At 44.6% G+C, this 24,055-nt stretch overlaps 1 long non-coding RNA gene across 1 annotated transcript; it reads right to left on the reverse strand.

The window, feature by feature from the left end:
• Window positions 1-281: 281 nt before the first annotated feature.
• LOC142708482 (uncharacterized) lies at window positions 282-24,055 on the reverse strand. The gene is made up of 3 exons (XR_012868823.1): window positions 21,983-24,055; window positions 18,183-18,633; window positions 282-318 (listed from the first exon to the last, which is right to left on the reverse strand). It is a non-coding gene; the product is annotated as an uncharacterized LOC142708482 (long non-coding RNA).

Raw genomic sequence — 24,055 nt, forward strand, 5'->3', positions numbered from 1 at the left:
TCCTGTCTTATACTCCAGTCACAACTAGAGCTGCAGTGCCAGTTCTGCTGCCAGCCTGTTCTTCTGTGTTGTAGAATGTAATTTGTCCCCTCACGTGTGATAGTCTCACAGCGGCGCTCGGCTGTACATGGCACGTTCCTACCTGTCATTATCTCCATATAATGTATGACGCAGAGTTTCCCGGAGATAATAACATTCCGTGCGTCGTGTTATAGAACTTTTCGGCTTTTTAACATAACAATAGAAGATTGCGACAATGACAGCAGTGATTAGGTGACTCACCGAGGGCGTCTGTGGGAGACAGTTGACTGATCCAGCCTGTGAGGGAGAGGAGGGAGAGCGTCAGTCCGGGGGTAACAGACACTGAACATCATATCATGTACCCCCCCCCCCCATATTCCGCATCACACCCTATCGGCTCTGCACAGGTCACACATCATCTTTATAACACAATGGCCCTAAAACATGTGATCCTGGGGGCGGCCATTCTCAGCCTGAATCCTCAGGGGAGGAGCAGCACAGGGAGGAACATGCTCAGCCAATCACAGTGAGAGGTGTGTTCTTTGGCTGCCAGAGAGCTGATTGGGTGGAGTGACTTCTGTGTGTGGTCAGTGGGGCTCAGTCACACCTGTGTACTGTGGTCAGTACTTATAGAGCAGAACCAGGACTGGGTCCAAAACACGCAGCATCGGCAAACCCCCCGTTCTACATCTGCGCAGCATCCAACAGAGTGTTGGGGGGTCCCCAGTGATTCCGGGGGTCAGGACATGTCATGTATGTCAGGGACACAACTTCTCTATTGTCCACAGTAGATATCTGTGTCCAGCGGGGTCACTGCCGGCCATAACCTTAACCCTTTCTCTGACTAATGATCCCCCTTATAGAAACAGAAGATGGGGGGGTCGTCATAAAGAGATTGTCTGAGTCCATAGAGATCACATCCAGCGGCCGCATAGCTGTGTGGAGAATGTTCTTTATCTTCCTTCCGACCGTCTACGCTCAGCTCTTGGTTACCAGATGAGTATCCAGGCAACGAAAGCAACGGCCACCGTATTCTACCTCCATTATAGCATGGGAAGGAAATGACGGGGACTACATATAATAAGCCCCCCCCCCCCCAAACATTTATAGCGTTATAAAGAAGCAGCTGTTATTACAGGAATAGAGCGGTCACCATCACCAACCATGAGATCCACACACCTCATCCTACATCTATTACTAGAGGGTGTCACAGCTCCGCCCCCTGTTACTGACAACCAGCCTGTATATCATGTGTGAGAGGTTGTCACAGCCCCGCCCCCTGTTACTGACATCACTGATATATAATATAATTACATTGTGATCAGACATGAGATCCACACATCTTATATACAGTCACAGCTATTCATCTATTACTACTGACAACCAGCCTGTATACCATGTGTGAGAGGTTGTCACAGCCCCGCCCTCTGTTACTGACATCACTGATATATAATATAATGACACTGTGATCAGACATGAGATCCACACATCTTATATACAGTAACCGCTATTCATCTATTACTACTGACAACCAGCCTGTATATCATGTGTGAGAGGTTGTCACAGCCCCGCCCTCTGTTACTGACATCACTGATATATAATATAATTACATGTGATCAGACATGAGATCCACACATCTTATATACAGTCACAGCTATTCATCTATTACTACTGACAACCAGCCTGTATATCATGTGTGAGAGGTTGTCACAGCCCCGCCCCCTGTTACTGACATCACTGATATATAATATAATTACATGTGATCAGACATGAGATCCACACATCTTATATACAGTCACAGCTATTCATCTATTACTACTGACAACCAGCCTGTATATCATGTGTGAGAGGTTGTCACAGCCCCGCCCCCTGTCACTGACATCACTGATATATAATATAATTACACTGTGATCAGACATGAGATCCACACATCTTATATACAGTAACAGCTATTCATCTATTACTACTGACAACCAGCCTGTATATCATGTGTGAGAGGTTGTCACAGCCCCGCCCCCTGTTACTGACATCACTGATATATAATATAATTACATGTGATCAGACATGAGATCCACACATCTTATATACAGTGACAGCTATTCATCTATTACTACTGACAACCAGCCTGTATATCATGTGTGAGAGGTTGTCATCGCCCCGCCCCCTGTTACTGACATCACTGATATATAATATAATGACATTGTGATCAGACATGAGATCCACACATCTTATATACAGTAACAGCTATTCATCTATTACTACTGACAACCAGCCTGTATATCATGTGTGAGAGGTTGTCACAGCTCCGCCCCCTGTTACTGACATCACCGATATATAATATAATTACACTGTGATCAGACATGAGATCCACACATCTTATATACAGTCACAGCTATTCATCTATTACTACTGACAACCAGCCTGTATATCATGTGTGAGAGGTTGTCACAGCTCCGCCCCCTGTTACTGACATCACTGATATATAATATAATTACATGTGATCAGACATGAGATCCACACATCTTATATACAGTAACAGCTATTCATCTATTACTACTGACAACCAGCCTGTATATCATGTGTGAGAGGTTGTCACAGCTCCGCCCCCTGTTACTGACATCACTGATATATAATATAATTACACTGTGATCAGACATGAGATCCACACATCTTATATACAGTCACAGCTATTCATCTATTACTACTGACAACCAGCCAGTATATCATGTGTGAGAAGTTGTCACAGCCCCGCCCCCTGTTACTGACATCACTGATATATAATATAATTACACTGTGATCAGACATGAGATCAACACATCTTATATACAGTCACAGCTATTCATCTATTACTACTGACAACCAGCCTGTATATCATGTGTGAGAGGTTGTCACAGCCCCGCCCCCTGTTACTGACATCACTGATATATAATATAATTACACTGTGATCAGACATGAGATCCACACATCTTATATACAGTAACAGCTATTCATCTATTACTACTGACAACCAGCCTGTATATCATGTGTGAGAGGTTGTCACAGCCCCGCCCCCTGTTACTGACATCACTGATATATAATATAATTACATTGTGATCAGACATGAGATCCACACATCTTATATACAGTCACAGCTATTCATCTATTACTACTGACAACCAGCCAGTATATCATGTGTGAGAGGTTGTCACAGCCCCGCCCCCTGTTACTGACATCACTGATATATAATATAATTACATTGTGATCAGACATGAGATCCACACATCTTATATACAGTAACAGCTATTCATCTATTACTACTGACAACCAGCCTGTATATCATGTGTGAGAGGTTGTCACAGCCCCGCCCCCTGTTACTGACATCACTGATATATAATATAATGACACTGTGATCAGACATGAGATCCACACATCTTATATACAGTCACAGCTATTCATCTATTACTACTGACAACCAGCCAGTATATCATGTGTGAGAGGTTGTCACAGCCCCGCCCCCTGTTACTGACATCACTGATATATAATATAATTACACTGTGATCAGACATGAGATCCACACATCTTATATACAGTGACAGCTATTCATCTATTACTACTGACAACCAGCCTGTATATCATGTGTGAGAAGTTGTCACAGCCCCGCCCCCTGTTAATGACATCACTGATATATAATATAATTACATGTGATCAGACATGAGATCCACACATCTTATATACAGTGACAGCTATTCATCTATTACTACTGACAACCAGCCTGTATATCATGTGTGAGAGGTTGTCACAGCTCCGCCCCCTGTTACTGACATCACAGATATATAATATAATTACATTGTGATCAGATATGAGATCCACACATCTTATATACAGTAACAGCTATTCATCTATTACTACTGACAACCAGCCTGTATATCATGTGTGAGAGGTTGTCACAGCCCCGCCCCCTGTTACTGACATCACTGATATATAATATAATTACACTGTGATCAGACATGAGATCCACACATCTTATATACAGTAACAGCTATTCATCTATTACTACTGACAACCAGCCTGTATATCGTGTGAGAGGTTGTCACAGCCCCGCCCCCTGTTACTGACATCCCTGATATATAATATAATGACATTGTGATTAGACATGAGATCCACACATCTTATATACAGTAACAGCTATTCATCTATTACTACTGACAACCAGCCTGTATATCATGTGTGAGAGGTTGTCACAGCTCCGCCCCCTGTACTGACATCACTGATATATAATATAATTACATTGTGATCAGACATGAGATCCACACACATTATATACAGTAACAGCTATTCATCTATTACTACTGACAACCAGCCTGTATATCATGTATGAGAGGTTGTCACAGCCCCGCCCCCTGTTACATCACTGATATATAATATAATTACACTGTGATCAGACATTAGATCCACACATCTTATATACAGTAACAGCTATTCATCTATTACTACTGACAACCAGCCTGTATATCATGTGTGAGAGGTTGTCACAGCTCCGCCCCCTGTTACTGACATCACTGATATATAATATAATTACATTGTGATCAGACATGAGATCCACACATCTTATATACAGTCACAGCTATTCATCTATTACTACTGACAACCAGCCTGTATATCATGTGTGAGAGGTTGTCACAGCCCCGCCCCCTGTTACTGACATCACTGATATATAATATAATTACACTGTGATCAGACATGAGATCCACAAATCTTATATACAGTAACAGCTATTCATCTATTACTACTGACAACCAGCCTGTATATCATGTGTGAGAGGTTGTCACAGCCCCGCCCCCTGTTACTGACATCACTGATATATAATATAATTACATTGTGATCAGACATGAGATCCACACATCTTATATACAGTAACAGCTATTCATCCATTACTACTGACAACCAGCCTGTATACCATGTGTGAGAGGTTGTCACAGCCCCGCCCCCTGTTACTAACATCACTGATATATAATATAATTACATGTGATCAGACATGAGATCCACACATCTTATATACAGTCACAGCTATTCATCTATTACTACTGACAACCAGCCTGTATATCATGTGTGAGAGGTTGTCACAGCCCCGCCCCCTGTTACTGACATCACTGATATATAATATAATTACACTGTGATCAGACATGAGATCCACACATCTTATATACAGTAACAGCTACTCATCTATTACTACTGACAACCAGCCTGTATATCATGTGTGAGAGGTTGTCACAGCCCCGCCCTCTGTTACTGACATCACTGATATATAATATAATTACATGTGATCAGACATGAGATCCACAGATTTTATATACAGTAACAGCTATTCATCTATTACTACTGACAACCAGCCTGTATATCATGTGTGAGAGGTTGTCACAGCCCCGCCCCCTGTTACTGACATCACTGATATATATAATTACATTGTGATCAGACATGAGATCCACACATCTTATATACAGTCACAGCTATTCATCTATTACTACTGACAACCAGCCTGTATATCATGTGTGAGAGGTTGTCACAGCCCCGCCCCCTGTTACTGACATCACTGATATATAATATAATTACACTGTGATCAGACATGAGATCCACACATCTTATATACAGTCACAGCTATTCATCTATTACTACTGACAACCAGCCTGTATATCATGTGTGAGAGGTTGTCACAGCCCCGCCCCCTGTTACTGACATCACTGATATATAATATAATTACACTGTGATCAGACATGAGATCCACACATCTTATATACAGTCACAGCTATTCATCTATTACTACTGACAACCAGCCTGTATATCATGTGTGAGAGGTTGTCACAGCCCCGCCCCCTGTTACTGACATCACTGATATATAATATAATTACACTGTGATCAGACATGAGATCCACACATCTTATATACAGTAACAGCTATTCATCTATTACTACTGACAACCAGCCTGTATATCATGTGTGAGAGGTTGTCACAGCCCCGCCCCCTGTTACTGACATCACTGATATATAATATAATTACATGTGATCAGACATGAGATCCACACATCTTATATACAGTAACAGCTATTCATCTATTACTACTGACAACCAGCCTGTATATCATGTGTGAGAGGTTGTCACAGCTCCGCCCCCTGTTACTGACATCACTGATATATAATATAATTACACTGTGATCAGACATGAGATCCACACATCTTATATACAGTAACAGCTATTCATCTATTACTACTGACAACCAGCCTGTATATCATGTGTGAGAGGTTGTCACAGCCCCGCCCCCTGTTACTGACATCACTGATATATAATATAATTACATGTGATCAGACATGAGATCCACACATCTTATATACAGTAACAGCTATTCATCTATTACTACTGACAACCAGCCTGTATATAATGTGTGAGAGGTTGTCACAGCCCCGCCCCCTGTTACTGACATCACTGATATATAATATAATTACACTGTTATCAGACATGAGATCCACACATCTTATATACAGTCACAGCTATTCATCTATTACTACTGACAACCAGCCTGTATACCATGTGAGAGAGGTTGTCACAGCCCCGCCCCCTGTTACTGACATCACTGATATATAATATAATTACACTGTGATCAGACATGAGATCCACACATCTTATATACAGTCACAGCTATTCATCTATTACTACTGACAACCAGCCTGTATATCATGTGTGAGAGGTTGTCACAGCCCCGCCCCCTGTTACTGACATCACTGATATATAATATAATTACATGTGATCAGACATGAGATCCACACATCTTATATACAGTAACAGCTATTCATCTATTACTACTGACAACCAGCCTGTATACCATGTGTGAGAGGTTGTCACAGCCCCGCCCCCTGTTACTGACATCACTGATATATAATATAATTACATGTGATCAGACATGAGATCCACACATCTTATATACAGTAACAGCTATTCATCTATTACTACTGACAACCAGCCTGTATATCGTGTGAGAGGTTGTCACAGCCCCGCCCCCTGTTACTGACATCCCTGATATATAATATAATGACATTGTGATTAGACATGAGATCCACACATCTTATATACAGTAACAGCTATTCATCTATTACTACTGACAACCAGCCTGTATATCATGTGTGAGAGGTTGTCACAGCTCCGCCCCCTGTACTGACATCACTGATATATAATATAATTACATTGTGATCAGACATGAGATCCACACACATTATATACAGTAACAGCTATTCATCTATTACTACTGACAACCAGCCTGTATATCATGTATGAGAGGTTGTCACAGCCCCGCCCCCTGTTACATCACTGATATATAATATAATTACACTGTGATCAGACATTAGATCCACACATCTTATATACAGTAACAGCTATTCATCTATTACTACTGACAACCAGCCTGTATATCATGTGTGAGAGGTTGTCACAGCTCCGCCCCCTGTTACTGACATCACTGATATATAATATAATTACATTGTGATCAGACATGAGATCCACACATCTTATATACAGTCACAGCTATTCATCTATTACTACTGACAACCAGCCTGTATATCATGTGTGAGAGGTTGTCACAGCCCCGCCCCCTGTTACTGACATCACTGATATATAATATAATTACACTGTGATCAGACATGAGATCCACAAATCTTATATACAGTAACAGCTATTCATCTATTACTACTGACAACCAGCCTGTATATCATGTGTGAGAGGTTGTCACAGCCCCGCCCCCTGTTACTGACATCACTGATATATAATATAATTACATTGTGATCAGACATGAGATCCACACATCTTATATACAGTAACAGCTATTCATCCATTACTACTGACAACCAGCCTGTATACCATGTGTGAGAGGTTGTCACAGCCCCGCCCCCTGTTACTAACATCACTGATATATAATATAATTACATGTGATCAGACATGAGATCCACACATCTTATATACAGTCACAGCTATTCATCTATTACTACTGACAACCAGCCTGTATATCATGTGTGAGAGGTTGTCACAGCCCCGCCCCCTGTTACTGACATCACTGATATATAATATAATTACACTGTGATCAGACATGAGATCCACACATCTTATATACAGTAACAGCTACTCATCTATTACTACTGACAACCAGCCTGTATATCATGTGTGAGAGGTTGTCACAGCCCCGCCCCCTGTTACTGACATCACTGATATATATAATTACATTGTGATCAGACATGAGATCCACACATCTTATATACAGTCACAGCTATTCATCTATTACTACTGACAACCAGCCTGTATATCATGTGTGAGAGGTTGTCACAGCCCCGCCCCCTGTTACTGACATCACTGATATATAATATAATTACACTGTGATCAGACATGAGATCCACACATCTTATATACAGTCACAGCTATTCATCTATTACTACTGACAACCAGCCTGTATATCATGTGTGAGAGGTTGTCACAGCCCCGCCCCCTGTTACTGACATCACTGATACATAATATAATTACACTGTGATCAGACATGAGATCCACACATCTTATATACAGTAACAGCTATTCATCTATTACTACTGACAACCAGCCTATATATCATGTGTGAGAGGTTGTCACAGCCCCGCCCCCTGTTACTGACATCACTGATATATAATATAATTACACTGTGATCAGACATGAGATCCACACATCTTATATACAGTAACAGCTATTCATCTATTACTACTGACAACCAGCCTGTATATCATGTGTGAGAGGTTGTCACAGCCCCGCCCCCTGTTACTGACATCACTGATATATAATATAATTACATGTGATCAGACATGAGATCACACACATCTTATATACAGTAACAGCTATTCATCTATTACTACTGACAACCAGCCTGTATATCATGTGTGAGAGGTTGTCACAGCTCCGCCCCCTGTTACTGATATCACTGATATATAATATAATTACACTGTGATCAGACATGAGATCCACACATCTTATATACAGTCACAGCTATTCATCTATTACTACTGACAACCAGCCTGTATATCATGTGTGAGAGGTTGTCACAGCCCCGCCCCCTGTATATATCATTGTAGCTGAGTGCTCAGTATAGACACGTCTTGACATGGTGATTAAAGGGGTTTTCCTATTAGGGGCATTTATGACATGTGGGTCTCACCTCTAGAATGGCAGCTACAGAAGCAGCAGAGCTCAGCGAGTTACTGTTTTCTATGTCTTGGTCGGGAATCACCTGCTTCAGCCACAACACAGCAGCTGAACAGGGTTTAGGGGGCCTCGTTCTAGAGATAGGACCCCCAGAGGAGGGACCCGCATCTACCTGACATTTACGACATCTCCTGTGGATCCGTCATAAACGTCTCTGATGGGAAAACCCCTTTAAGATATGTGGGTGATCAGGAGCAGGTGTAGGAGGTCGTTATTGGCGGTGGATTAGTGACATTGTAATGAGCGATTCCTCAGGTGACCGCGCTCAGGCTGAACAGCCCAGATTACGGGGGCTTCTCCCAAATCAATACAAACATTATCGGGACCAATAAGTGGCTTTGATTCAGCGTCGTCTTTGCTACTCACATGTCAGGATTATTAAGAACATGAACATGTCCCCAGAAGCCTAATAACGAGGCACGAGGCACCTGCAACCTCAACACGGAGCGGGGGATACGGGCGTCAGAAGTGGGGTCACCTCCGGCTGTGGGGTGAGCTGGAGCTTTGTGCTGGACATTAGGACACAGTTTGGGCGATTAGGTGAGAAGATGAGAGAACAGACCGGCGAGGACATGGTGATAACAGAGAACAGTTGTAAGATCCGATACTCCTTCTCAATGATTCACAGACGCGACGATTATCTCCACAGATGCCGCTTATCAATCATTACCTCCATGTAAAAAGGGCTGGTGCAGTCCCATGTAAATGAAGCTTCATCAGTGTAGAATGAAAAGTTCTGAAACTTCCCAATAGATTTATTATCGCTGAAACCTCGACCAGGAATAAACTGCGCCAAACTCACCTCAGTGGCGCACGCTGGGTGATGAATTTGGCGCATCCTGTATACATGTCTCTTCCTTACGTCACCCCCTGGTTGGGTTATTTTGAGACAAACATTTGCAGTATTTCTGGCGTATTTTTAGCCACGTTTTTCTCTACACTTGTCTAGGCGCAAAAATCTGATACAGGGCAAGTACAGAACAGCTTTTAGGGTCACATGGAGTCCGATCACTGGCTCATTCAGCTTAGGAAATCTCCCCCTTTGTGTTTCATTTCCTCAGCATTTCAAGACATCTGCTTGCTGTCAGTGAATGAGAACAATCAGGTTCATATCCTGAGGCTGGAAACCTGTCCTGACCTAATACTTCTCACAGTCTAGACAATGCTATGTGAGCTATACAGATGATATATGTTATATGCACTGATACATAGTAACAAACTCTCAGGACAGGAGAAGGATTTGTGCTGCGATAAGTACTAGGCCAGGATCAGTTTTTATCTGTATTAAAAAAAAAAGGAATGTTCCAATTCACTGACAGAAAGCAGAGATCTTACTAATGGTGAGAGGTTGAAACACAAAGTCTATTATAAAGTTGCGGAACTTTTCATTCTGAACTGATAATGCACAGACCTGGACTGGAGCCAGCCCCCCCCCCCCCCGCTGCACCCCACACTCACGTCTCTGCTGCTCCGCCACCCCGGCATGTCTCCCGCACTGGATACGGCCAGGATTATAATGGCAAAGCATAAAGCAGCTGGAGGCGCCCGGGGCACAGGACTGACAGTGGTGTAATGATGTGGTGCCCACACCGCTCCTGCCCTACTTTCCTAAGGACTGCCCTGATATGAGGAGAGTTAAGCCCAGTCTGCCGCCATGCTCATCATTAGATGCCACATCCATGGAGAACTGAGCTCGTGTATAAAACGCTCGGCTCGCTGCTAATCCCTGTAATCTGGACAATGAATATACTCCCCCCTCCCTGCTGGGTATATAGATACGATGTGCGCAGCTCCACACCCTCCCAGACGCCCACAATAACAACAACAATATCAAATGTGACAGTCTCCACGAGGAAAAATATGCCATTCAGGAGCCTGGGAAAGCGAGGTGGCAGATCCTGTGGGAGCGGTAATGGCGGTCATGATGGTTATTACCAAGAAATAACCCACAAAATAGAAGACAAGACTCCATGACTGAGATTTACTGCAGGACAATCCTGAGAAAGAAAGACAGAGAGGAAAGAAGGAAGAGACGGAGGAAAGAAGGAAGAGACGGAGGAAAGAAGGAAGAGACGGAGGAAAGAAGGAAGAGACGGAGGAAAGAAGGAAGAGACGGAGGAAAGAAGGAAGAGAAATAGGAAAGAAGGAAGAGAAATAGGAAAGAAGGAAGAGACGGAGGAAAGAAGGAAGAGACGGAGGAAAGAAGGAAGAGACGGAGGAAAAAAGGAAGAGACGGAGGAAAGAAGGAAGAGACGGAGGAAAGAAGGAAGAGACGGAGGAAAGAAGGAAGAGACGGAGGAAAGAAGGAAGAGACGGAGGAAAGAAGGAAGAGACGGAGGAAAGAAGGAAGAGACGGAGGAAAGAAGGAAGAGAAATAGGAAAGAAGGAAGAGACGGAGGAAAGAAGGAAGAGACGGAGGAAAGAAGGAAGAGACGGAGGAAAGAAGGAAGAGACGGAGGAAAGAAGGAAGAGACGGAGGAAAGAAGGAAGAGACGGAGGAAAGAAGGAAGAGACGGAGGAAAGAAGGAAGAGACGGAGGAAAGAAGGAAGAGACGGAGGAAAGAAGGAAGAGAAATAGGAAAGAAGGAAGAGACGGAGGAAAGAAGGAAGAGACGGAGGAAAGAAGGAAGAGACGGAGGAAAGAAGGAAGAGACGGAGGAAAGAAGGAAGAGACGGAGGAAAGAAGGAAGAGACGGAGGAAAGAAGGAAGAGACGGAGGAAAGAAGGAAGAGACGGAGGAAAGAAGGAAGAGAAATAGGAAAGAAGGAAGAGACGGAGGAAAGAAGGAAGAGACGGAGGAAAGAAGGAAGAGACGGAGGAAAGAAGGAAGAGACGGAGGAAAGAAGGAAGAGACGGAGGAAAGAAGGAAGAGACGGAGGAAAGAAGGAAGAGACGGAGGAAAGAAGGAAGAGACGGAGGAAAGAAGGAAGAGACGGAGGAAAGAAGGAAGAGAAATAGGAAAGAAGGAAGAGACGGAGGAAAGAAGGAAGAGACGGAGGAAAGAAGGAAGAGACGGAGGAAAGAAGGAAGAGACGGAGGAAAGAAGGAAGAGACGGAGGAAAGAAGGAAGAGAAATAGGAAAGAAGGAAGAGACGGAGGAAAGAAGGAAGAGACGGAGGAAAGAAGGAAGAGACGGAGGAAAGAAGGAAGAGACGGAGGAAAGAAGGAAGAGACGGAGGAAAGAAGGAAGAGACGGAGGAAAGAAGGAAGAGACGGAGGAAAGAAGGAAGAGACGGAGGAAAGAAGGAAGAGAAATAGGAAAGAAGGAAGAGACGGAGGAAAGAAGGAAGAGACGGAGGAAAGAAGGAAGAGACGGAGGAAAGAAGGAAGAGACGGAGGAAAGAAGGAAGAGACGGAGGAAAGAAGGAAGAGACGGAGGAAAGAAGGAAGAGAAATAGGAAAGAAGGAAGAGACGGAGGAAAGAAGGAAGAGACGGAGGAAAGAAGGAAGAGACGGAGGAAAGAAGGAAGAGACGGAGGAAAGAAGGAAGAGACGGAGGAAAGAAGGAAGAGACGGAGGAAAGAAGGAAGAGACGGAGGAAAGAAGGAAGAGAAATAGGAAAGAAGGAAGAGACGGAGGAAAGAAGGAAGAGACGGAGGAAAGAAGGAAGAGACGGAGGAAAGAAGGAAGAGACGGAGGAAAGAAGGAAGAGACGGAGGAAAGAAGGAAGAGACGGAGGAAAGAAGGAAGAGACGGAGGAAAGAAGGAAGAGAAATAGGAAAGAAGGAAGAGACGGAGGAAAGAAGGAAGAGACGGAGGAAAGAAGGAAGAGACGGAGGAAAGAAGGAAGAGACGGAGGAAAGAAGGAAGAGACGGAGGAAAGAAGGAAGAGACGGAGGAAAGAAGGAAGAGACGGAGGAAAGAAGGAAGAGACGGAGGAAAGAAGGAAGAGAAATAGGAAAGAAGGAAGAGACGGAGGAAAGAAGGAAGAGACGGAGGAAAGAAGGAAGAGACGGAGGAAAGAAGGAAGAGAAATAGGAAAGAAGGAAGAGACGGAGGAAAGAAGGAAGAGACGGAGGAAAGAAGGAAGAGACGGAGGAAAGAAGGAAGAGACGGAGGAAAGAAGGAAGAGAAATAGGAAAGAAGGAAGAGACGGAGGAAAGAAGGAAGAGGCGGAGGAAAGAAGGAAGAGACGGAGGAAAGAAGGAAGAGACGGAGGAAAGAAGGAAGAGACGGAGGAAAGAAGGAAGAGACGGAGGAAAGAAGGAAGAGACGGAGGAAAGAAGGAAGAGACGGAGGAAAGAAGGAAGAGAAATAGGAAAGAAGGAAGAGACGGAGGAAAGAAGGAAAAATTGGACAGTGAAAGGAAGGAAGCAAAAGAAGTAGGAAGGAAAGAAGACAAAGGAAGGAAAAGAGAGACAGGAAAGAAAGAAAGAAAGAAAGAAAGAAAGAAAGAAAGAAAGAAAGAAAGAAAGAAAGAAAGAAAGAAGTGAGAGGAAGAAAGAGAGAGACAGAGAAAAGAAGGAAGAGAAGGAAAATATGAAGAGACATAGGAAGGACGGAAGGAAGGAAGGAAGGAGGGAGGGAAGGTAGAGACAGAACAAAGAAGGAAGAGACAGAGGAAAGAAAAAAGAGACAGAGGAAAGTAGGACGGAATGGACAGTGAAAGGAATGAAGGAAGGAAGAAAGTAAGAGAAAAAAGGAAGGGATGAAGAGAGAAAGGAAGAAAAAAAAAAGAGGAAGGAATAGAGAAAGGAAGACGGAAAAGGAAATAATGAAGAGAGCGGAAGGGATAGACAGAGAAAGGAATGAATGAAGAGAGGAAGAAAGAAAGGAATGAATGAATAAATGAATGAATGAAGAGAGTGAAAGAAAGGAAGAGAAAGAGAAAAGAAGGTAGAGACAGAAGAAAGAGACAGAGGAAGGAAGGGACAGAGTAAAGAAGGAAGTAAAGGAGGAAAAAGGAAGAGACAGAGGAAGGAAGGTGGAGACAGAAGAAAGAAGGAAGAGATAGAGGAAAGAATTAAGAGAAATAGGATAGAAGGAATGAAGAAAGAGAAAGTAAAAAAACAAAGGAAGGATTGAAGAGAGATGAGGAAAGAAAGGAAATGATGAAGAGAGAGAAAGGGAGACAAAAAAAAGGAAGGAAGGATGAGAGAGGAAGAAAGGAAGAGAAGGAAAAAAGAAGGTAGAGACAGAAGAAAAAGACAGAGGAAGGAAGGGACAGGAAAGAAGGAAGTGAAGAAGGAATTCAAGAGAGAGGAAGAAAGAAAGAAAGAAAGAAAGAAAGAAAGAAAGAAAGAAAGAAAGAAAGAAAGAAAGGAAGAGAGGAAAGAAGGAAGGAAGGGAGAGGAAGGAAGAGAGACAGAGAAAAGAAGGCAGGAAGCAACAGAGAAAAGAAGGAAGGACAGAAGAAAAAAAAGGAAGAGACAGAGGAAGGAAGGAAGGAAGGAAGAGAGGGACAGAGCAAAGAAGGAAGAGACAGGAAAGAAGGAAGGATTGGACAGTAAAAGGATGGAAGGAAGAAAGAGAACAGGAATGAAGAAGGAATGAATGAATGAAGAGAGAGAGAGAGGAAGAAAAAGTGACAGAGGAAGGAATGAAGAGAGAGGAAGGAAGAGAGACAGAGAAAAGGAGACAGAGGAATGAAGGAAGGAAGGGACAGGAAAGAAGGAAGTGAAGAAGGAATTCAAGAGAGAGGAAGAAAGAAAGAGATAGGAAGGAAGGAAGAGAGAGACAGAGGAAAGAAAGAAGCATAGGATAGAAGGAATGAAGAAAGCGAAAGTAAAAAAACAAAGGAAATGATGAAGAGAGAGAAAGGGAGACAAAAAAAGGAAGGAAGGATGAGAGAGGAAGAAAGGAAGAGAAAGAAAAAAGAAGGTAGAGACAGAAGAAAGAGACAGAGGAAGGAAGAGAAGAAAAAAAGGAAGAGACAAAGGAAGGAAAGAAGGAAGAAAGGCAGAAACAGAGGAAGAACGAGACAGAGGAAAGAAGGAAGGATTGGACTGTAAAAGGAAGGAAGGAAGAAAGAGAAAAGAAAGGAATGAATGAAGAGAGGAAGGAAAAGAGACAGCGGAAGGAATGAAGAGCGAGGAAGAAAGAAAATGATGAAGAGAGAGAAAGGAAGAGAGACAGAGAAAAAGAGACACAGGAAGGAAGGAAGTGACAGAGGAAGGAAGTGACAGAGGAAGGAAGGGACAGAGGAAGGAAGTGACAGAGTAAAGAAGGAAGGGACAGAGGAAGGAAAGGACAGAGGAAGGAAGGGACAGAGGAAGGAAGTGACAGAGGAAGGAAGGGACAGAGGAAGGAAGGGACAGAGGAAGGAAGGGACAGGGTAAAGAAGGAAGGGACAGAGGAAGGAAGGGACAGAGGAAGGAAGGGACAGAGGAAGGAAGGGACAGAGGAAGGAAGGGACCGCCGGTGATCCAGCAGTTCAGAATACGGCAGACAATTCCACAACTAACAAGTCTCGGATTGAAATAATCGTCATAATATCGTAGGATCTTTCCGTCCATTGTAGATCAGGTTATAGCGCAGACCCCGCAGGTCCCGGAGCATCTTAGACATTTCCCTGTCACCGGGGACAATTATCTGCAATTATCTGGAAGGATTAGTCGCTAATGAACAATGGCGGAAGATTAACCCAGGATAAGAGAGCGTGACGTCAGGTGTGACAGTCTGCAAGATACAACTTCCAGAAATGAGAGGGGGGGGCATACAGAGGATCATGGGAAATATACAAGTCTGCAGTTTAATGTCAGGAAGGTCCGACCACTGACACATCTGTTCTTACTGTTCTTTTTCACAAGTTTTGGAGCTGCCTTACCATATTATAGTAATGCTCTGCAGATCAGTAGAGAGGTCAGTGGTGTAATAATCTGCAGTATATATCACTATGTATCTGTCAGGAGGTAGAGGAGCAATGTTCTGCAGATCTATAGAGAGGTCAGTGGTGTAATAATCTGCAGGATATATCACTATGTATCTGTCAGGAGGTAGAGGAGCAATGTTCTGCAGATCTGTAGAGCGGTCAGTGGTGTAATAATCTGCAGGATATATCACTATGTACCTGTCAGGAGGTAGAGGAGCAATGTTCTGCAGATCTGTAGAGGTCAGTGGTGTAATAATCTGCAGGATATATCACTATGTATCTGTCAGGAGGTAGAGGAGCAATGTTCTGCAGATCTGTAGAGAGGTCAGTGGTGTAATAATCTGCAGGATATATCACTATGTATCTGTCAGGAGGTAGAGGAGCGATGTTCTGCAGATCTGTAGAGAGGTCAGTGGTGTAATAATCTGCAGGATATATCACTATGTATCTGTCAGGAGGTAGAGGAGCAATGTTCTGCAGATCTGTACAGAGATCAGTGGTGTAATAATCTGCAGGATATATCACTATGTATCTGTCAGGAGGTAGAGGAGCAATGTTCTGCAGATCTGTAGAGGGGTCAGTGGTGTAATAATCTGCAGGATATATCACTATGTATCTGTCAGGAGGTAGAGGAGCGATGTTCTGCAGATCTGTAGAGAGGTCAGTGGTGTAATAATCTGCAGGATATATCACTATGTATCTGTCAGGAGGTAGAGGAGCGATGTTCTGCAGATCTGTAGAGAGGTCAGTGGTGTAATGATCTGCAGAATATATCACTATGTATCTGTCAGGAGGTAGAGGAGCGATGTTCTGCAGATCTGTAGAGAGGTCAGTGGTGTAATAATCTGCAGGATATATCACTATGTATCTGTCAGGAGGTAGAGGAGCAATGTTCTGCAGATCTGTAGAGGGGTCAGTGGTGTAATAATCTGCAGGATATATCACTATGTATCTGTCAGGAGGTGGAGGAGCAATGTTCTGCAGATCTGTAGAGAGGTCAGTGGTGTAATAATCTGCAGGATATATCACTATGTATCTGTCAGGAGGTAGAGGAGCAATGTTCTGCAGATCTGCAGAGAGGTCAGTGGTGTAATAATCTGCAGGATATATCACTATGTATCTGTCAGGAGGTAGAGGAGCAATGTTCTGCAGATCTGTAGAGAGGTCAGTGGTGTAATAATCTGCAGGATATCACTATGTATCTGTCAGGAGGTAGAGGAGCAATGTTCTGCAGGGAGGTCAGTGGTGTAATAATCTGCAGGATATATCACTATGTATCTGTCAGGAGGTAGAGGAGCAATGTTCTGCAGATCTGTAGAGAGGTCAGTGGTGTAATAATCTGCAGGATATATCACTATGTATCTGTCAGGAGGAGGAGCAATGTTCTGCAGATCTGTAGAGAGGTCAGTGGTGTAATAATCTGCAGGATATATCACTATGTACCTGTCAGGAGGTAGAGGAGCAATGTTCTGCGGATCTGTAGAGAGGTCAGTGATGTAATAATCTGCAGGATATATCACTTTGTATCTGTCAGGAGGTAGAGGAGCAATGTTCTGCAGATCTGTAGAGAGCTCAGTGGTGTAATAATCTGCAGGATATATCACTATGTATCTGTCAGGAGGTAGAGGAGCAATGTTCTGCAGATCTGTAGAGAGGTCAGTGGTGTAATAATCTGCAGGATATATCACTATGTATCTGTCAGGAGGAGGAGCAATGTTCTGCAGATCTGTAGAGCGGTCAGTGGTGTAATACTCTGCAGGATATATCACTATGTATCTGTCAGGAGGTAGAGGAGCAATGTTCTGCAGATCTGTAGAGAGGTCAGTGGTGTAATAATCTGCAGGATATATCACTATGTATCTGTCAGGAGGAGGAGCAATGTTCTGCAGATCTGTAGAGCGGTCAGTGGTGTAATACTCTGCAGGATATATCACTATGTATCTGTCAGGAGGTAGAGGAGCAATGTTCTGCAGATCTGTAGAGAGGTCAGTGGTGTAATAATCTGCAGGGTCTCATGTTATACTGGAGCTGTCTCCTGTGGTTCCTTTCTTCGCTGTGTTTGGGGGTCTCCGCATTCACACTCAGATTTCCCCCCTGGGTGCAGCACTTACCCTGTGTAACCCCCAAAAGTGAAGCTCCTCTTCCTGTGGTTCATGGTGGTGCTCGGTGCCGCTGTGCAGTGTGACTGGGGTTTGTCCCCGGCTCTGTGCTCATCACTGACAGCTGGACCTCCCCATCTCCTTCCTGTGTGTCCTGCAGTCGGGGGATATTATGCCGCTCCCCGGATTTTAATTTTTTGGGATCAGGCAGTGTTCACACCGTCAGCGCGGCAGAAAACGTGCGGTGGTCACTTAGCTCTCCTAGATGTTATATTGTGCTCTGCTGCAGTTACTGCTCCACTATGTAACAGTCCCGGCGATCCCTTGTATCCTTAACATATATATATATATATACTCTGCTTGTGTGTCAGTCTTCACTGAGGCTCGAGCATTCTATTCATGAATCAGATGACACTGAGGATTAACAGAGCTGTCCAGATAATGGAGGCTGCAGAGCAGGGAACTGTGGGAGGAAACAGAAAGAAGTCATTATAACGGATCAGAAGAATTCCTGTCATTATCATCAGTAACAATGCTGCATCTGTGGCTGATAACAGAGAACAAGAGATTGTATTCACCTGTCCTACAGTCATCCTCCCCCAGCCTGACATGTCTGATAACAGAGAACAATAGATTGTATTCACCTGTCCTACAGTCATCCTCCCCCAGCCTGACATGTCTGATAACAGAGAACAATAGATTGTATTCACCTGTCCTACAGTCATCCTCCCCCCAGCCTGACATGTCTGATAACAGAGAACAATAGATTGTATTCACCTGTCCTACAGTTATCCTCCCCCAGCCTGACATGTCTGATAACAGAGAACAATAGATTGTATTCACCTGTCCTACAGTCATCCTCCCCCAGCCTGACATGTCTGATAACAGAGAACAATAGATTGGATTCACCTGTCCTACAGTCATCCTCCCCCCAGCCTGACATGTCTGATAACAGAGAACAATAGACTGTATTCACCTGTCCTACAGTCATCCTCTCCCAGCCTGACATGTCTGATAACAGAGAACAATAGATTGTATTCACCTGTCCTACAGTCATCCTCCTCTAGCCTGACATGTCTGATAACAGAGAACTATAGATTGTATTCACCTGTCCTACAGTCATCCTCCCCCCAGCCTGACATGTCTGATAACAGAGAACAATAGATTGTATTCACCTGTCCTACAGTCATCCTCTCCCCAGCCTGACATGTCTGATAACAGAGAACTATAGATTGTATTCACCTGTCCTACAGTCATCCTCTCCCAGCCTGACATGTCTGATAACAGAGAACAATAGATTGTATTCACCTGTCCTACAGTCATCCTCCCCCAGCCTGACATGTCTGATAACAGAGAACAATAGATTGTATTCACATGTCCTACAGTCATCCTCCCCCAGCCTGACATGCCTGATAACAGAGAACAATAGATTGTCTTCTCCTGTCCTACAGTCAACCCCCCCCCCCAGCCTGACATGTCTGATAACAGAGAACAATAGATTGTATTCACCTGTCCTACAGTCATCCTCCCCCAGCCTGACATGTCTGATAACAGAGAACAATAGATTGTATTCACCTGTCCTACAGTCATCCTCCCCCAGCCTGCCATGTCTGATAACAGAGAACAATAGATTGTATTCACCTGTCCTACAGTCATCCTCCCCCCCAGCCTGACATGTCTGATAACAGAGAACAATAGATTGTAATCACCTGTCCTACAGTCATCCTCCCCCCAGCCTGACATGTCTGATAACAGAGAACAATAGATTGTATTCACCTGTCCTACAGTCATCCTCCCCCCAGGCTGACATGTCTGATAACAGAGAACAATAGATTGTATTCACCTGTCCTACAGTCATCCTCTCCCAGCCTGACATGTCTGATAACAGAGAACAATAGATTATATTCACCTGTCCTACAGTCATCCTCTCCCAGCCTGACATGTCTGATAACAGAGAACAATAGATTGTATTCACCTGTCCTACAGTCATCCTCCCCCAGCCTGACATGTCTGATATCAGAGAACAATAGATTGTATGCACCTGTCCTACAGTCATCCTCCCCCAGCCTGACATGTCTGATATCAGAGAACAATAGATTGTATTCACCTGTCCTACAGTCATCCTCCCCCAGCCTGACATGTCTGATAACAGAGAACAATAGATTGTATTCACCTGTCCTACAGTCATCCTCTCCCAGCCTGACATGTCTGATAACAGAGAACAATAGATTGTATTCACCTGTCCTACAGTCATCCTCCCCCAGCCTGACATGTCTGATAACAGAGAACAATAGATTGTATTCACCTGTCCTACAGTCATCCTCCCCCCAGCCTGACATGTCTGATGACAGAGAACAATAGATTGTAGTCACCTGTCCTACAGTCATCCTCCCCCAGCCTAACATGTCTGATAACAGAGAACAATAGATTGTATTCACCTGTCCTACAGTCATCCTCCCCCAGCCTGACATGTCTGATAACAGAGAACAATAGATTGTAGTCACCTGTCCTAGTCATCCTCCCCCAGCCTGACATGTCTGATAACAGAGAACAATAGATTGTATTCACCTGTCCTACAGTCATCCTCCCCCAGCCTGACATGTCTGATAAAAGAGAACAATAGATTGTATTCACCTGTCCTACAGTCATCCTCCCCCCCAGCCTGACATGTCTGATAACAGAGAACAATAGATTGTATTCACCTGTCCTACAGTCATCCACCCCCAGCCTGACATGTCTGATAACAGAGAACAATAGATTATATTCACCTGTCCTACAGTCATCCTCCCCCCAGCCTGACATGTCTGATAACAGAGAACAATAGATTGTATTCACCTGTCCTAGTCATCCTCCCCCCAGCCTGACATGTCTGATAACAGAGAACAATACATTGTATTCACCTGTCCTACAGTCATCCTCCCCCCAGCCTGACATGTCTGATTACAGAGAACAATAGATTGTATTCACCTGTCCTACAGTCATCCTCTCCAGCCTGACATGTCTGATAACAGAGAACAATAGATTGTATTCACCTGTCCTACAGTCATCCTCTCCAGCCTGACATGTCTGATAACAGAGAACAATAGATTGTATTCACCTGTCCTACAGTCATCCTCCCCCAGCCTGACATGTCTGATAACAGAGAACAATAGATTGTATTCACCTGTCCTACAGTCATCCTCCCCCCAGCCTGGCATGTCTGATAACAGAGAACAATAGATTGTATTCACCTGTCCTACAGTCATCCTCCCCCAGCCTGACATGTCTGATAACAGAGAACAATAGATTGGACAGGTCTTGTCCCGTTTCTGTTGGTGATGATTCACCTTGAGTACTTTAATGGGGGTTGTAGTGTATTTAACCCCTTCTCCTCCGCCCTGAGTGTAATAATATATAATATCAGATAGACGGTCATGTGACTGCGCAGGGATGACGGACAGAGGGGACAGTGTGAACGCGGTTTGGGAATTCTGTGTCACTACAGTCGCTCTGTGTCTCTGACTCCGGGGGCTGATTCCACGTGCTGGGGGGGGGGGAGCGCGGGCGACTGAATGACCCCATTGTCAGCTCACAGGCTCCCCTCACTCCAGACTATTCCACAATCAGGAGGGGGGCAGCTAACCCCCCCCCTCCCCAATATCAGATACAGCAGTGTTACTGTTCACAGGGTCTTTATATGTCATGAATTCATCTTATCATTTATAGTCACCGTGTCCTCCCATAATCCCCTGCTCCGCGGCACCTTCTTATGTGGGAGGAGCCTCCTGGTTTATGAATACAATCCCAGAAATACAGTGAAGACTGACACTTACACAGGCCGGGCAGTAAGAGAGAGCTTGCCAGTGTAAATAACAATGTAGATGTATAAGCTCTTCAGGATCTGTGGAAAGCTGGGTGACAACCACTATTGTCAGCAGTTTTATTGATACAGCTAGAGGGGGCACCGGAGTGAATACGGGAGCGCCCCCAGTGTCGGCAGTTTGATGTTATATCCAGAGCTGTGGGCGCTCAGTTTAACGTGTCGCATGCGTCATCCCCACCCAGAAAATACCATGAAACCGCCAACATGAGTAAAACGTAGTGCGGTCGTCGTCTGATGTGTGGCGGCCTCTAGTGGTCAATCCAGTAAATCACAGATTGTGGGATCAGCACCCCAGGTCGAGCTCCTCTATACCCCCCGCACATTACACCACCCCTACCATATCCACAGGCGGGGGGTGCAGATGAAACACCCCCACACAGAGGATTGTCTGCACTGGATACATTGTAACAAACAAATCCTCAAATCTCTCTCCTCACAGTTTGCTACAATGTATCAGTCTTGAGCTCAGAAAATTTTCTAGATTGGATACAATTGTAACAAACCCTCAGCTGTGAGAAGTATTGGGACAGGACAGGTTTCCAGCCTCTGGATGTAAATGAGGATTGTTCCCATTCACTGACAGTCAGCAGAGATCTTGAAAATTGTGATGAATTGAAACACGAAGTCTGTGAGAAAGCTGCAGGACGCTTCACTTACTGATTGTCGGATCATGTGGACGGAGCGAGAACATTCTAAGTCCCCGGCCGAGGTCACCTGATCTGCCGCACACGCCGGGCACAGCTGGCACCTTCCCTGGGCACTCGCCACATGGAGCTCACCTCACCGAGTAAACAACATCTGCCACTCTGCGCGGGTTAACCCTCCCCCTCCCGGACACACATTACATGTACAGGAGACTGGCAGAGCCCTCTGCCATCCTGGTGCCAATGTGTACATGGAGACACCGGAGGAATTTCTCATTGTAGCTCTCAGGAGCCCGACTCTCATCTTCCACTCTCTGTATTTTTATTCCTGACGGCCCCCGCTATCTAAGGGTAAGATGTCCAGTGGAGCGCCGCCTGGAAAGACTGACAGCCATAAGAGCGGATGATGGGAGTAATGGTGGCTCAGGGAACCTACAGCGGGATTCTCCGTCATGGCGTCCGTCCTCTGAATTCTGATCCTGGGATCCCGTTTGTGGCGGTTCCTCATGAATATTTGAGGAAGAATTAGACCAATGGGCGTCAGGTCCAAACAGCCGGAAGCGGCAACTAAATCCGTGTTTGTTTATTAAAAAGATCCGTCAAATGCCAAAGATCCAAAGTAGAAAACACACAATTTGCGCAGTTCATGGCGCCGCTCCCAGGGCCGCACTCCTTCCATCTGCTCAGTGCTGGATATGGAGGAAGGAGCGCAGCCCACACACTGAGGCTCATGTATGAAAACAATAGACCTGAAATACGGCTTCACTTTTGCGCAGTAACGTAATTGGCGGCTCTGGTTTGCAGCGTCTGATATCAGCGTCTCATGTTCATATTGTGATAATCGCCGGCAGGGGGAGGGGAGCGATAGACGAACACCCGGAATATTCAGAGGAGCGCAGAGCTATTATAATGTGACAGATAATACACAGGACGGGGGAGGGGGTATATAATAATGTCACACGGCAGCGGCTGCGTCCTCGCAAGGAGGTCACCTGCCCGTCACGCACGAGGAGCGGCAGCTGCAGCACCAGCACGTGTTATATAAGTTGTGCTTCGCTGGCATCTGCAGCTGGATATTCCCCGGGGCACCAGCATGTGCCACATCTACAGCTGGATCCACGAGTCACAGCGCTGAGCCATCATCATCATCATCATCATCATCCTCTGGGACAGGAATCCTCACCATCCCCCAGAACAGTGATCCTTCATCATCCTCTGGCACAGGAATCACCGTCATCCTCCGGCACAGGAATCACCATCATCCTCCGGCACAGGGATCACCATCATCCTCCGGCACAGGGATCACCATCATCCTCTGGCACAGGGATCACCATCATCCTCCGGCACAGGGATCACCATCATCCTCTGGCACAGGAATC

Source organism: Rhinoderma darwinii, unplaced genomic scaffold (genome assembly GCF_050947455.1).
Source record: "Rhinoderma darwinii isolate aRhiDar2 unplaced genomic scaffold, aRhiDar2.hap1 Scaffold_3969, whole genome shotgun sequence".
NCBI lineage: Eukaryota > Metazoa > Chordata > Amphibia > Anura > Rhinodermatidae > Rhinoderma > Rhinoderma darwinii.